Genomic DNA, 12,726 nt, shown 5'->3' with positions numbered 1-12,726 from the left:
CAGCTTCTAATGGCAACTTGTTCAATTAAGCGTTGACAATAAAACCTGGAAGCTGATTGGTTTCTATGCAGAGCTGCATCAGATTTTGCAGTTTTAGTAAATAACCTCCACATGTCTTGAGACCACTGATCTCTCTATTTCAGGGAATGTTTTGTAAGGTGTTTATGGATTAAATATTGTATACTGGCTAAATAATTAAAGAGTAAATAACTGCTGAAATGATTTTAGGGATTCATTATTATACAATTGTTCAAATCTTAAAATACTCTCAATATAATGTTGACTCTTCTTTACACATATAGTTACCCACAAATAGTTGCAAAAGTCGTGAACCCTTTTACATCATCCATGGTAGTTCCTTATCTAACCTTCAAATTGTATTCAACATCTGGATAGTAGGGGCACCTCCCAGAAGAATTAAAAAAGCCCGCTCTCCAGTGCCTTTACCAGGTTTACCTCTCACATACCTTTGTCTTCAAAATGTTGTACCTGTGTGTAATTTATACAGTATGACCTAATGGATTTTGAAAAGCTACACTACTCTCATTAGTTGGATACTATTGTAAACTAGGGATTTACCTTCATAAAAGTTCCCTAAAATTACTGTTAATTTTTCCACAGTTATTTTTATAATCCACTCTGGTGAATTAGGAATCATATATAATAAGTGAGAATTCCGGGTCATCTTTACTGTATAAGGTTGGGTTTTTATAAAGGAAGTTTACATTATGAATTACAGTGTCCCAGGCACTTGGAAATATGTGGATACAAATGTAATTGGCAGATCTGGAAAAAGGGGGTTTCAGTTCAGCAATGGGCAGAAATACAGACATACTCCAATCAAATGAATAATGCTGAGAATGACCAGTAATAGAAATTATAGTCATAACATTTTTTAAACAGCTTGCATCACCTAAAAATAAAAGAACATCATCCACATATAGTTTTGTATTTCCTTCTATAAGATCTTGCAAAAAAGCCATTTATGTCTGAAGAATGTCTGATCATAGCTGCCAATGGATCATTAGCTATTGCAACTAATAACACCCTTGACACATTGTGATTTAAATTAAGGAGAAAGAGTTGGTTGCTCTAATTCTTATACAGGAATCCTGATATAAAATTTTAACCCATTTTATAATTGCGGATCCAAAATTATTTTTTTCCATCACTGCCCACAAATAAGACCATTCAAACCTATCAAAGACTTTAATGACGTTAACCCCACTCTGTACTTCAGTGTGTTATAAAGAAAAAAAAAAAAAAAAAAATTAGTAGCTATATTATCATCCCTTAAATTTGTACAAGAGATAAAGCAGTACTAAACCCAAAAGCAAACATTTAGCATATTGCAATCTACCAATTCTTAGATGTGATGGCTGTATTAGTTTCCTTTTTTTCCTTCTATATTCAATTGGTAATCTGGCTAGTAAGGCAAGCCCTTGATGATTTACTTTTCTTTCCTTCCACTACAGTTAGGGTTGACAGGGAAATCCCTCCCACTATTGTGTTCCTTCCCAGTCGGCAGAACTCAGTGATTACCGCAAGCGTTTATAGCTGCAGTAAATGCATGGAAAAAATCAGACAGGCTGGTTGTACTCAAGTCAATCGACGGATTTACTTGGGTACAACCAGCCTGCCCATACGTGGATCGAAACTCAGTTGGTCTCTGCTGAATCGGCTGAGATTTGATCCATCCATGGCTGGATTAAGTCTGTTGTTCTTTCAACAGAAAAGCACTCTTGCAGTTACAGGTATAAGATACACCATTTAAAACTGGCAGGGGTGCTTAAAATGACCTACGACCTCACATAAATACTGCAAGTGCAATAATAATATTAAAATTGTGATTTTCTGGCAGGAGATATTGATGTGGACATGGAGTTTGATTATCACAGGCAGGGAATGATTGCCAACACTTGAATTGTTGTTATTTTGGACATTGTTTCCTTTTTAACACAACGGACTTTTTCTGGCACCTGTGGATGTACATTGGACACAGAATCTTTGTTTTTACTTTGGTGCACACTATCTCTGCACATTTTGTATCATGATATAATAGCTTTATAATATTATGATTGTGTTTAGTATTTATTTAAGATTGCAGCACTCTATTGCAGCACACTATTTTATTTAGAGTTTTTTTTATTACCTCTTTGTTGTTGCACATATCAAAGGCTTTTATTTTAGCTAAAGATAATATTGCTCTATCTCCTGAATTATCCAGTGGTATTTATATATTTTAGATATATTGAATGTTAAAGGCCATAACTTTATTGTGAATAAAACCTGTTTGGTCAAGAATGATAATTTTTTGTATTTCCCCAATCAATTTGCTAAAAATGTACCTATTAATTTACAATCTACTGTCAGTAGAGATATCTGGCAGGGTATAGTCGCTTCTCATCCTTACCTGGTTTCATTATAGCTACCAGTGTTGCCTCATGCATAGAAGCTGGTAGTAAATTGAGCTCCAATGAAGCATTAATAATATCCAATAGTGATGGTAAGATAGTTTCTTTGTCTTATATGCCTCTGCTAGGAGACCCTTCCCAGGGGCCTTATTATTTGGATGTATTTTCAAAGCTGTTTCCAGCTCTTCTAAAGCAAACATTGAATCTACGTAGTCTATAACGATCAACTCCAAAACTGGTATTGTTTTCTGTTCTAAATTATTATCTACAACATACTGTAGTTCATTCTTAGTATGCTCTTTTACAGAAATATTAATTGCTATAAAATTAGATAACATGTATCAAATATGTATCAGGGGAAAGCGACTATAATGTTAATTTACTCTTTTGTCCTATATACACTATATTGCCAAAAGTATTGGTACACCACTCCAAATCATTGGATTCAAGTGTTCCAATCACCTCCATGGCCATATAAATCAAGTACCTAGGCATGCAGGCTGCTTCTACAAACATTTGTGAAAGAATGGGTCACTCTCAGAAGCTCAGTGAATTCAAGCACGGTACCGTTTAGGTTGCCATCTGTACAATACGTCCATCCCTGAAATTTCTACATTTCTAAATAGTCCACGGTCAACTGTTAGTGGTGTTATAACAAAGTGGAAGCAACTAGGAATAACAGCAACTTAAAATGACAGAGACGCAGAAGTTGTCAACTATCTGCAGAGTCAATAGTTAAAGACCTCCAAACTTCATGTGGCCTTCAGTTTAGCACAACAGCAGTGCATAGAGAGCTTCATGGAATGGGTTTCCATGATGGAGCAGCTGCACCCAAGCCTTACATCACCAAGCTCAATGCAAAGCGTCGGATGCAGTGGTGTAAAGCAAGCCACCACTGGACTCTAGAGCAGTGGAGACATGTTCTCTGGAGTGATGAATCACGCTTCTGTCTGGCAATCCAATTGATGGAGAACGGTTCTTGCAGTTGTGCATTGTGCCAAGTTTAAAGTTTGGTGGAGGGGGGATTATGGTGAGGGGTTGTTTTTCAGGGGTTGGGTTTGGCCCCTTAGTTCCAGTGAAGGGAACTCTTAAGGGATGCTTATGGGATGCTAGATCTACATTTTTTTTAGCGTATTGCTCTATTTCATTTAATGCAATCAATGTTGCTGATTTAAATAAAATGGTCTCTTAATAATTACTTTTAAACCTTTATTTGGCACTATATTAGTATTATGGGTGGGATCACCTGATGATTGTCCATGACATCTATATATGACGCAACTGTATGTGTATTATGATAATAAGTCATGATCGAATTGTTCTAGTAACGATTTACTTACATTATGCTCTTTTTTTGTGTATCCACTGATGGATCATATTAAGGACTATAAACATGGACTGTACTTTTCTTTTATATTTATGCTAAGCTTGGTTTTGATTTATTCATATTATGATTTATATGTACCTCCCTGATGGTCTAGTGTATCTAGACTCCATCTGCATGGTAATTAATACTGTTTTATATGTATCTCCCTGATGGTCTAGTGTATCTAGACTCCATTCGCATGATAATCAATATTACAGCTGTCTGCTGTGGTCTTCATTATTGTGGCTGAACTAACAGCCGTTCGGACCTGCCCCTAAGCCTGCCCATGTGCGGGCAGAGATGTGTAATGGGCATCAGCGCCCATACGGATGATGCGTTCGCGCATGCGCAGTGGTCGCATGGTGGCGTGTGACGTCACTCACGCATGTGTGGTAGTCCTCAGCGGCGCGTGGTGCTTACTGCGCATGCGCGACCGCGGCTATTTGAATTCGGTGTCTGAGGGCAGGATCTACCCCTTTGAAAATGAGTGTTTGCTCGAAACATGTTAGGGGATCCACCCAATTGACGCCTATACCACCAGGGAACCACTAACCACCAGGGGATTCTTGATATTAGACCTGGGTGGCTGTTTTACCCTTGGAGAATCTGTTTATATATTTTCTGTTGATGGAACCACTAGCCACCAGGGACATTTAAATTAGACCTGGATGAGTGTCTTTTATGCTGATGGAACCACTAGCCACCAGGGAACCCATGAGACCTGGATGTATCTTTTTATGCTGATGTGAGTTCCTTCCTTCTGTTTGCTTATTTTACTTTGAATAAACGTATTTCACCATTGATACCTTCTTGCCTCCTGGCTCGTTTTTAATGAGCTTTGCAAGGTGGTGATCTGGAATAAGGAACCATTGGATGCTGGGACAACGTTGGACTTACGGGTGAGTCTGAGAGGACCCCTAAATAGGTGTGTACCACCATCCCTGAATGCCCGCTATGGTGACCAGATACTGCTCACGCTGCTGACCAGACCCTGATGTCCTGATGTGACCAGATGCTGCTCATGCTGCTGACCAGACCATGATGTCCTGTTGCTGAGGATTTACATACAATGCCCATATTGTATGTATTTGTGGTAAGCGCATAACCGCACTATTTTTTTCCATTCTATTGAGTTGGATCTGGAACGTCAGGATCGTATCCATCTGCCCTCCAGATACACCATAGGAACAATTTATGTCCAATATTATTGTTACTATATACGGTGACACCCTCTTAGTTTGATATTTATTTTCTAGCGCTACATACCCCATTTTATTTATTTCACGTTTAAGGTACTGAGGATTACCCTGTATGTTAGCTTCTCATCCTGTCTGTTTGCGCTCACTTAACTTACCCTTTACATATATGCTCTTAAGGCATCAGCATGCCAAAACATTTTGGACAATTTCATGTTCCCAACTTTGTGGGAACAGTTTGGGGATGGCCCCTTCCTGTTCCAACATGACTGCACACCAGTGCACAAAGCAAGGTTCATAAAGTCATGGATGAGTGAGTTTTGGGTGGAGGAACTTGACGGGCCTGCACCAAATCCTGACCTCAACCTGATAGAAAACCTTTGGAATGACTTAAAGCAGAGACTGCATGTTAGGCCTTTTTGTCCGACATCAGTGCCTGGCCATCACAAATGTGCTTCTGGAAGAATGGTCAAACATTCCCATAGATGCGCTCTATCAATACCTATTACCTGTATATAGTATAAGAACTGTATTTACATTAAATCTCTAATAGCTGCATGATCTCTTATGTTTAACCATACATGACTGTAATGCCAATCAATACCCAAACATGTGTTAATAGTGAATAAATGAATTAGGAAAATATATATCAAAATTGGTGATATAAAAGGGAGAAAAAAATATATATATATATAAAATAAAAGTTTGTACAAAATTATTCAAATGTGTGTCCTTCGATGATTAAATAAATAATCCAATTAATAAATTGAAAAATATAAAAAATGAATAAAAGGTGAGATTCCATAAATATTGTGCAAAAACACAAAACAAACTTGGTACAGAATTCAGCAAGGATGAAATATCTGTGTGCTCTCCTTCTAATCAGCCTGAAGTGATGCAGGTGAAGGTTGCAGATAGAGGGCTACTATGTAAGCCTGGATGGTCATATGGATCTCTCCCTCCTCAGATCTTTCCTTGATCCAGCCCTTTAGACATTCCTCATACAGATCATGTAAACAGAGAAAAGTACATAGTGCTTTATCGTTGATAAAAATAAACACTTTAATTTGTGCTCAGTATGCACTCAGATTGATTAAAAACAATCTGCACCTTGTATAATAGCCACTTAAAGCGGTGAAGAGCAGCCTCTCGGGTGTGCTCGCATACACTACCAGTGCTCGCCGTGTAAGGATGCGTGGTGATGTCACTGCCCCTTCCCAACGCGTATCTCCACAGGGATTTGTGGCTTCGTCCGATACTACATCCCCCGGATGAAGCCACGAATCCCTGTGGAGATACGCATTGGGGAGGGGCAGTGACATCACCACGCATCCTTACACGGCGAGCACTGGTAGTGTATGCGAGCACACCCGAGAAGCTGGTCTTCACCGCTTTAAGCGGCTATTATACAAAGTGCAGATTGTTTTTAATCAATGTGAGTGCAAATTGAGCACAAATTAAAGTGTTTATTTTTATCAATGATAAAGCTCCATCCAGCTTGTTTCAAGTTTCGGCTTACGTGGATTTTGGGGCAGCCGGAAATTTCATTGAGCAATCATTGGCCGCTGAATTGGGCATTCCTCTTGTCCACTTGATGACACCCCTGTCAGTATCTGCAGTTGATGGCTTTACCTTGGCCTTAGGACCTCTACGCTTCCAATCTAACTTCATAACTATGCATGTGGTTATTTTTCATTGTGAGGAAATCTCCTTCCTGATCTTCCCTAAGTCCTCAAGTCCCATCATTCTTGGACTTCCATGATTGCAGAAACATTCACCCTATCTTGACAGGTACTCTGGCCAAGTACTGTCATCGGGGTCATAATACTATCGGACTTGTCTCCCTAAAGTACTTCCACCTCTTTGTGTACCCTTGGCTGAGGTCACCTCCTCTCCGATGCTTCCTCCGCATTATCAGGCCTTCCTGATAGCAAATACGGTTAAATATGTTTGTTCCATGGATGATCTGTGAGACCCCTTTCAAGGATCCTTGGGAACAGGGGCGGACTGACCATTTGGAAACTCGGGCTCTGCCCGAGGGCCCGGGGTCAGTAGGGGGCCCCATGAGATGCCCCTGCTACCTTTTTCATAGGCTTTTTTGAGCTTGGGCAAGGACACAGGGGCCCCATGATCCCCTATTGCCTGGGGGCTCCATGAGTTATCAGTCGGCCCCTGCTTGGGAACACACAACAAAGACCAAGACACAGAGAGACTCTAAGTGTATTCATTTAATGGTAGCGTGAGTTGGCACTAAATACAAACAGGTACTAAGGGAGGGATGTCCCTCCATCCAATCAGAGTAGAAATCAAAGTTCAGCACTTCCAGCTAGATCAGCAAATAGGTTATCATGACCGCAGCTTCATAGGCTTGAATAAACATTTCAGTATTGATTAGTTTTAACTGTGAGGGAGAAAGTATGCTGATTTACAAGAATCATTAAAAGACATTATAAAACAAGAAGAAGTATTTAACTCTTTCTCCCACAATCCCCTCTTAAATCACAACATGATTTTCCTCAGAGAGCCATATCCATTTCTCTTATTACACAGACAGATAACAAGTTTGTACACTGCATATAGAAAAAGGAGGAAGATTAAACACATAAATATTAACATCCCTGTCTTCTTGAACCATAAGAAAATATTTCCAAAAAAATCACCTAACCCTCCTAGGACCTTAAATGGATTCCATCCTTCTTCAGCTACTTTTCTGGCTTTATCTTGGAGGGCAGTGACCTCTTCCCTATGTTTACTAATTATCTCATAATTAGAGATGAGCGAATTATTCAAAAATTTGATTCGGCTGATTCGCCGAATTTGCGGAATAAATTCGATTCGATGTGAATTTATTCGCTGCGAATTTAACTTATTAAAAGGGTTTCTAGGCTTCAGAGAGCCTTTATATTAGTGCAGAACACTGTACCTTTAATTTAAATGCCCTTGGAGTCTGCTGGGGAAGAGAAATAATACTGTCAGTCAGTATGACATGCAGATGAGTGCCGTCGATCTTAGAATCACCGCACATTTCACTCATTTGGGCAGTCACGGGGCACGACGAAGAAGATGAAGAAGAAGATGAAGAAGAAGAAGAAGATGAAGAAGAAGAAGAATATGAAGAAGAAGAAGAAGAAGAAGATGCGAATTTAACTTATTAAAAGGGTTTCTAGGCTTCAGAGAGCCTTTATATTAGTGCAGAACACTGTACCTTTAATTTAAATGCCCTTGGAGTCTGCTGGGGAAGAGAAATAATACTGTCAGTCAGTATGACATGCAGATGAGTGCCGTCGATCTTAGAATCACCGCACACTTCACTCATTTGGGCAGTCATGGGGCACGATGAAGAAGATGAAGAAGAAGATGAAGAAGAAGATGAAGAAGAAGAAGATGAAGAAGAAGATGAAGAAGAAGAAGAAGAAGAAGATGAGGATGAGGAAGAAGAAGAAGATGATGAGGATGAAGAAGAAGAAGAAGAAGATGAGGATGAAGAAGAAGAAGAAGAAGATGAGGAAGAAGAAGAAGAGGATGAGGATGAAGAAGAAGAAGAAGAAGAGGATGAGGAAGAAGAAGAAGAAGAAGAAGAAGAAGAAGAAGATGAGGATGAAGAAGAAGAAGTAGAAGAAGAAGAAGAAGATGAAGAAGAAGAAGAAGAAGATGATGATGAAGAAGATGATGAAGAAGAAGATGATGAAGAAGAAGATGATGAAGAAGAAGATGATGAAGAAGAAGAATATGAAGAAGAAGAAGAAGAAGAAGAAGAAGAAGAAGAAGAAGAAGAAGAAGAAGAAGATGAAGAAGAAGATGAAGAAGAAGAAGAAGATGAAGAAGAAGAAGAAGAGGAAGATGAAGAAGATGAAGAAGAGGAAGATGAAGAAGAAGAAGATGATGAAGAAGAAGAAGAAGAAGAAGAAGAAGAAGAAGATGAGGATGAGGAAGAAGAAGAAGAGGATGAGGATGAAGAAGAAGAGGAAGGAGAAGAAGAAGAAGAAGAAGAAGAAGAAGATGAGGATGAAGAAGAAGAAGAAGAAGAAGAAGAAGAAGAAGATGAGGATGAAGAAGAAGAAGAAGAAGAAGAAGAGGATGAGGATGAAGAAGAAGATGAGGATGAAGAAGAAGAAGAAGAAGAAGAAGAAGAAGAAGAAGAAGAAGAAGAGGATGAGGATGAAGAAGAAGAAGAAGAAGAGGATGAGGATGAAGAAGAAGAAGAAGAGGATGAGGATGAAGAAGAGGATGAAGAAGAAGAAGAGGATGATGGTGAGGAGGAAGAAGAAGAAGAAGAAGAGGATGAGGATGATGATGAAGAAGAAGAAGAAGAGGAGAATGAGGATGAAGAAGAAGAAGAAGAGGATGAGGATGAAGAAGAAGAAGAGGATGAGGATGAAGAAGAAGAGGATGAAGAAGAAGAGAATGAGGATGAAGAAGAGGATGAGGATGAAGAAGAAGAAGAAGAGGAAGAGGATGAGGATGAAGAAGAAGAAGAAGAGGATGAGGATGAAGAAGAAGAAGAAGAAGAAGAAGAAGAGGATGAAGAAGAAGAAGAAGAAGAAGTAGGATGAAAATAAGAAGAATTCCAGTACAGCAAAAAGTGTATCTGCAGAGAGCTCCGCTATTTCTGACAGTTCTCTGACAGTTCCTTCACATTTACAGCGGTTGAAACATTGTATCTATTTGTTTCCGAATAAAAACATCTGTATCCTAAATGGAAACAAATAGATACAATGTTTCAACCGCTGTAAATGTGAAGGAACTGTCAGAGAACTGTCAGAAATAGCAGAGCTCTCTGCAGGGACACTTTTTGCCGGCTGTAGAAGGGATGAAAATCGGCCGATCGGGAAAAATTTGATTCGTGCATCCAAAGTTTGCTAATTTTTGGATTCGACGCGAATCGAATTTTTCCTAATATTCGAAACGAATTCCACTTCGCCAAGTTTGATTCGCTCATCTCTACTCATAATAATCAGGGACCTCAAAACTAGTGTTATGTATCCAGGTACAGCACTCATATTCCTCAGTCATTTTGCATAATCCTGTTAGGGCAGCACTCATGGACTCGATAGCAAAATTATGAAATTCGAACTGATTTCTAATTGCTCTTTGTTCTACGCTTAGGAGTTCAATATCTGCTGAATTCTTTTACATTATGTCATCTAGAATGTTTGAATATTTATTCAATCTATTCATTACCTTCATTCCCCAATCTGTCCATGATGGAAACCAAGCCCAAACGTTATCCCCATCTAGAAACAGTTCCCACTTCTGTTTGTACCTTAGTGGATACTTTGGATGAGGCCCTGCTTTAAGAAAGTGTTGATATGCATCCCCTTTCCCTCTTAGAACTCCCATGACGGGTATTGAGTAACCTAGGTAACACCATCCCTGGGCTTCTAAAGGTATCTTAGGAGTAACAGATCTTTTCACAACAGATATAAGTGTTATTCCCAAGTGACATAAATCGAACACCTATGAGCTTTTGTGCAGTGTTGGAGTATCCTGTGAGAGCCAAAAAGGCAAGGACTTTACTTAAAGCAGGATTCTTGTTATTAGCCATAACATCTACTAAAGTATCATTTAATACTTTATCCTTAGTGTAGTATGCAGAAGATAAATCTGGACTAAGGTAAAAATTCAACTTTGACTCACTGCATGCTCCTCGACCTTTACTTGAGACATTACCTAAACTAAAACACCAGTCTGGAGGATGTGTCTTACTAACTATATGGAAGGATATTGTGTTATTCTCATACACGGCTGATATATTGACCAAGAATACTGGAGGGGACCCATTAAGAAAGGGGAGAAATCCCAGAGGGGAGACTATCAGGGGGATCCTAGAAGTGCTAGGGTGTAATTTACTACGTATCCAACATTTATCATATCCTGACCTTTTTGCATAAGTATATTTGAACTTAAGCAACAACATTTTCCCAGTAAAAGTTTCAACATTATTATCAGCAATTTCCCATTTTTCTTTATCACTACTATACGGTGAGCCACAGATGGCACTAATCATACCTAAATCATTTGGGTGGTATATACTTTACTTAAAGCAGGATTCTTGTTATTATCCATAACATCTACTAAAGTATCATTTAATACTTTATCCTTGGTGTAGTATGCAGAAGATAAATCTGGACTAAGGTAAAAATTCAACTTTGACTCACTGCATGCTCCTCTACCTTTACTTGAGACATTACCTAACCTAAAAGTCCAGTCTTCAAACACTTGTCCTTGTCTTCAAACACTTATCCCTCCAAGCAGCAAACAATTACCCACAGAAACCTTCACAACTTGAACCCTAATCCTTTCCACTCTGCAACTGACCAACTCTATGATAAAATCTCTCCCCTGTCCTGCCCTGACCTGGCCACTGCTGTCTACAACAGTTCACTTTCATCCACATTAGACTCACTTGCTCCTCTAACAACATGAAGCATCAGGCCCCAACCATTACAACCGTGGCAGACTCACCACACCAGAAATCTTAAGCGACATAGTTGAGCACTGGAGTGATTGTGGCATAAAACCAAATCTCACCAAGCGTTTACCTTATATAAATCTGCTTTCTTAACATACAATTTCTCCCTCCATGCTGCCAAACAAGACTACTTTGTCACTCCCATGAATATCTTGTCATCCAGTCCTCGTCGTCTCTTCTCTACTTTTAACTCTCTACTTTCTCCACCTCCACCCAGTACCTCACTCACTGCTCACGAGATTGCAAATCATTTCAAAAACAAGATTGATGCAATTCGTAGGGCCATCGCCACTGCACAGACATCCATTCCACTTAGCATACCTTATACTAAACCTCCCTCAACACTTAACTCTTTTGACTTTGCTACTACCGAAGAGGTCACTAAGGTTTTCTCAGAAGCTTGTCTCACTACCTGCCCCCTGGATCCTTTCCCCTCACAGCTACTACGGTCATCATCTTCTTCCATCCTATGCTCCCTCACTCACATCTTCAATCTCTCCCTCTCTAACGGTGCCTTTCCCTCCACTCTAAAGCATGCACACATCACTCCCATACTTAAAAAGCCCTCCCTAGATCCCACCAACATGAACAACTTAAGACCCATATCCCTGCTGCCATTTACCTCTAAACTCTTAGAACGCTTAGTCTACAATCGCCTGAGCTCCTACCTCACTGACAACAACCTTCTTGACCCTTTATAGTCTGGCTTTCGCTCACTACACTCCACTGAAACTGCCCTACTAAAACTCACTAATGATCTACTAACTGATAAAACCAATGGCCACTACTCCATAATCTTACTACTTGACCTCTCTGCAGCTTTTGATACAGCTGACCATCCCCTCCTCCTCAAAAAACTCCACTCTCTTGGCCTCTGAGACTCTGCGCTCTCCTGGTTCTCCTCCTACCTATCACAGCGCTCCTTCAGCGTTACCTTTAACTCTGCCTCCTCCTCTCCACTTCCTCTTTCTGTAGGGGTCCCTGAAGGTTCCATCCTTGGACCCCTACTCTTCTCCATCTGCACCTCCTCCGTTGGTCACTTGATAAACTCCCATGGCTTTAAGTAGCAACTCTATGCCGATGACACACAAATCTATCTTTCTACCCCTCACCTCACCCCTTCAGTCTCCTCTCGCATTACTAACCTACTAAGTGACATATCAGCATGGATGTCACTCCACTTCCTCAAACTCAATCTTTCTAAAACTGAGCTCTTAGCATTTCCTCCAGCCCGTGCCCCCTCCCCTGATTTCTCCATCAAGATCAATAACACAATCA

The 12,726-nt window shown here is 39.8% G+C and overlaps 1 pseudogene; it reads right to left on the bottom strand.

Moving 5' to 3' along the window:
* Positions 1-9,917: 9,917 nt before the first annotated feature.
* Positions 9,918-10,983, bottom strand: LOC149459928 (uncharacterized; annotated as a pseudogene).
* Positions 10,984-12,726: the final 1,743 nt, after the last annotated feature.

This window comes from Staurois parvus, unplaced genomic scaffold (genome assembly GCF_062004578.1).
Source record: "Staurois parvus isolate SC_StPar_1 unplaced genomic scaffold, SC_StPar_1.0 ptg000243l, whole genome shotgun sequence".
In the NCBI taxonomy this organism is placed as follows: domain Eukaryota; kingdom Metazoa; phylum Chordata; class Amphibia; order Anura; family Ranidae; genus Staurois; species Staurois parvus.
The sequence above is the reverse complement of the archived record's forward strand: the minus strand, read 5'-3'. Positions and strand labels throughout refer to the sequence as shown.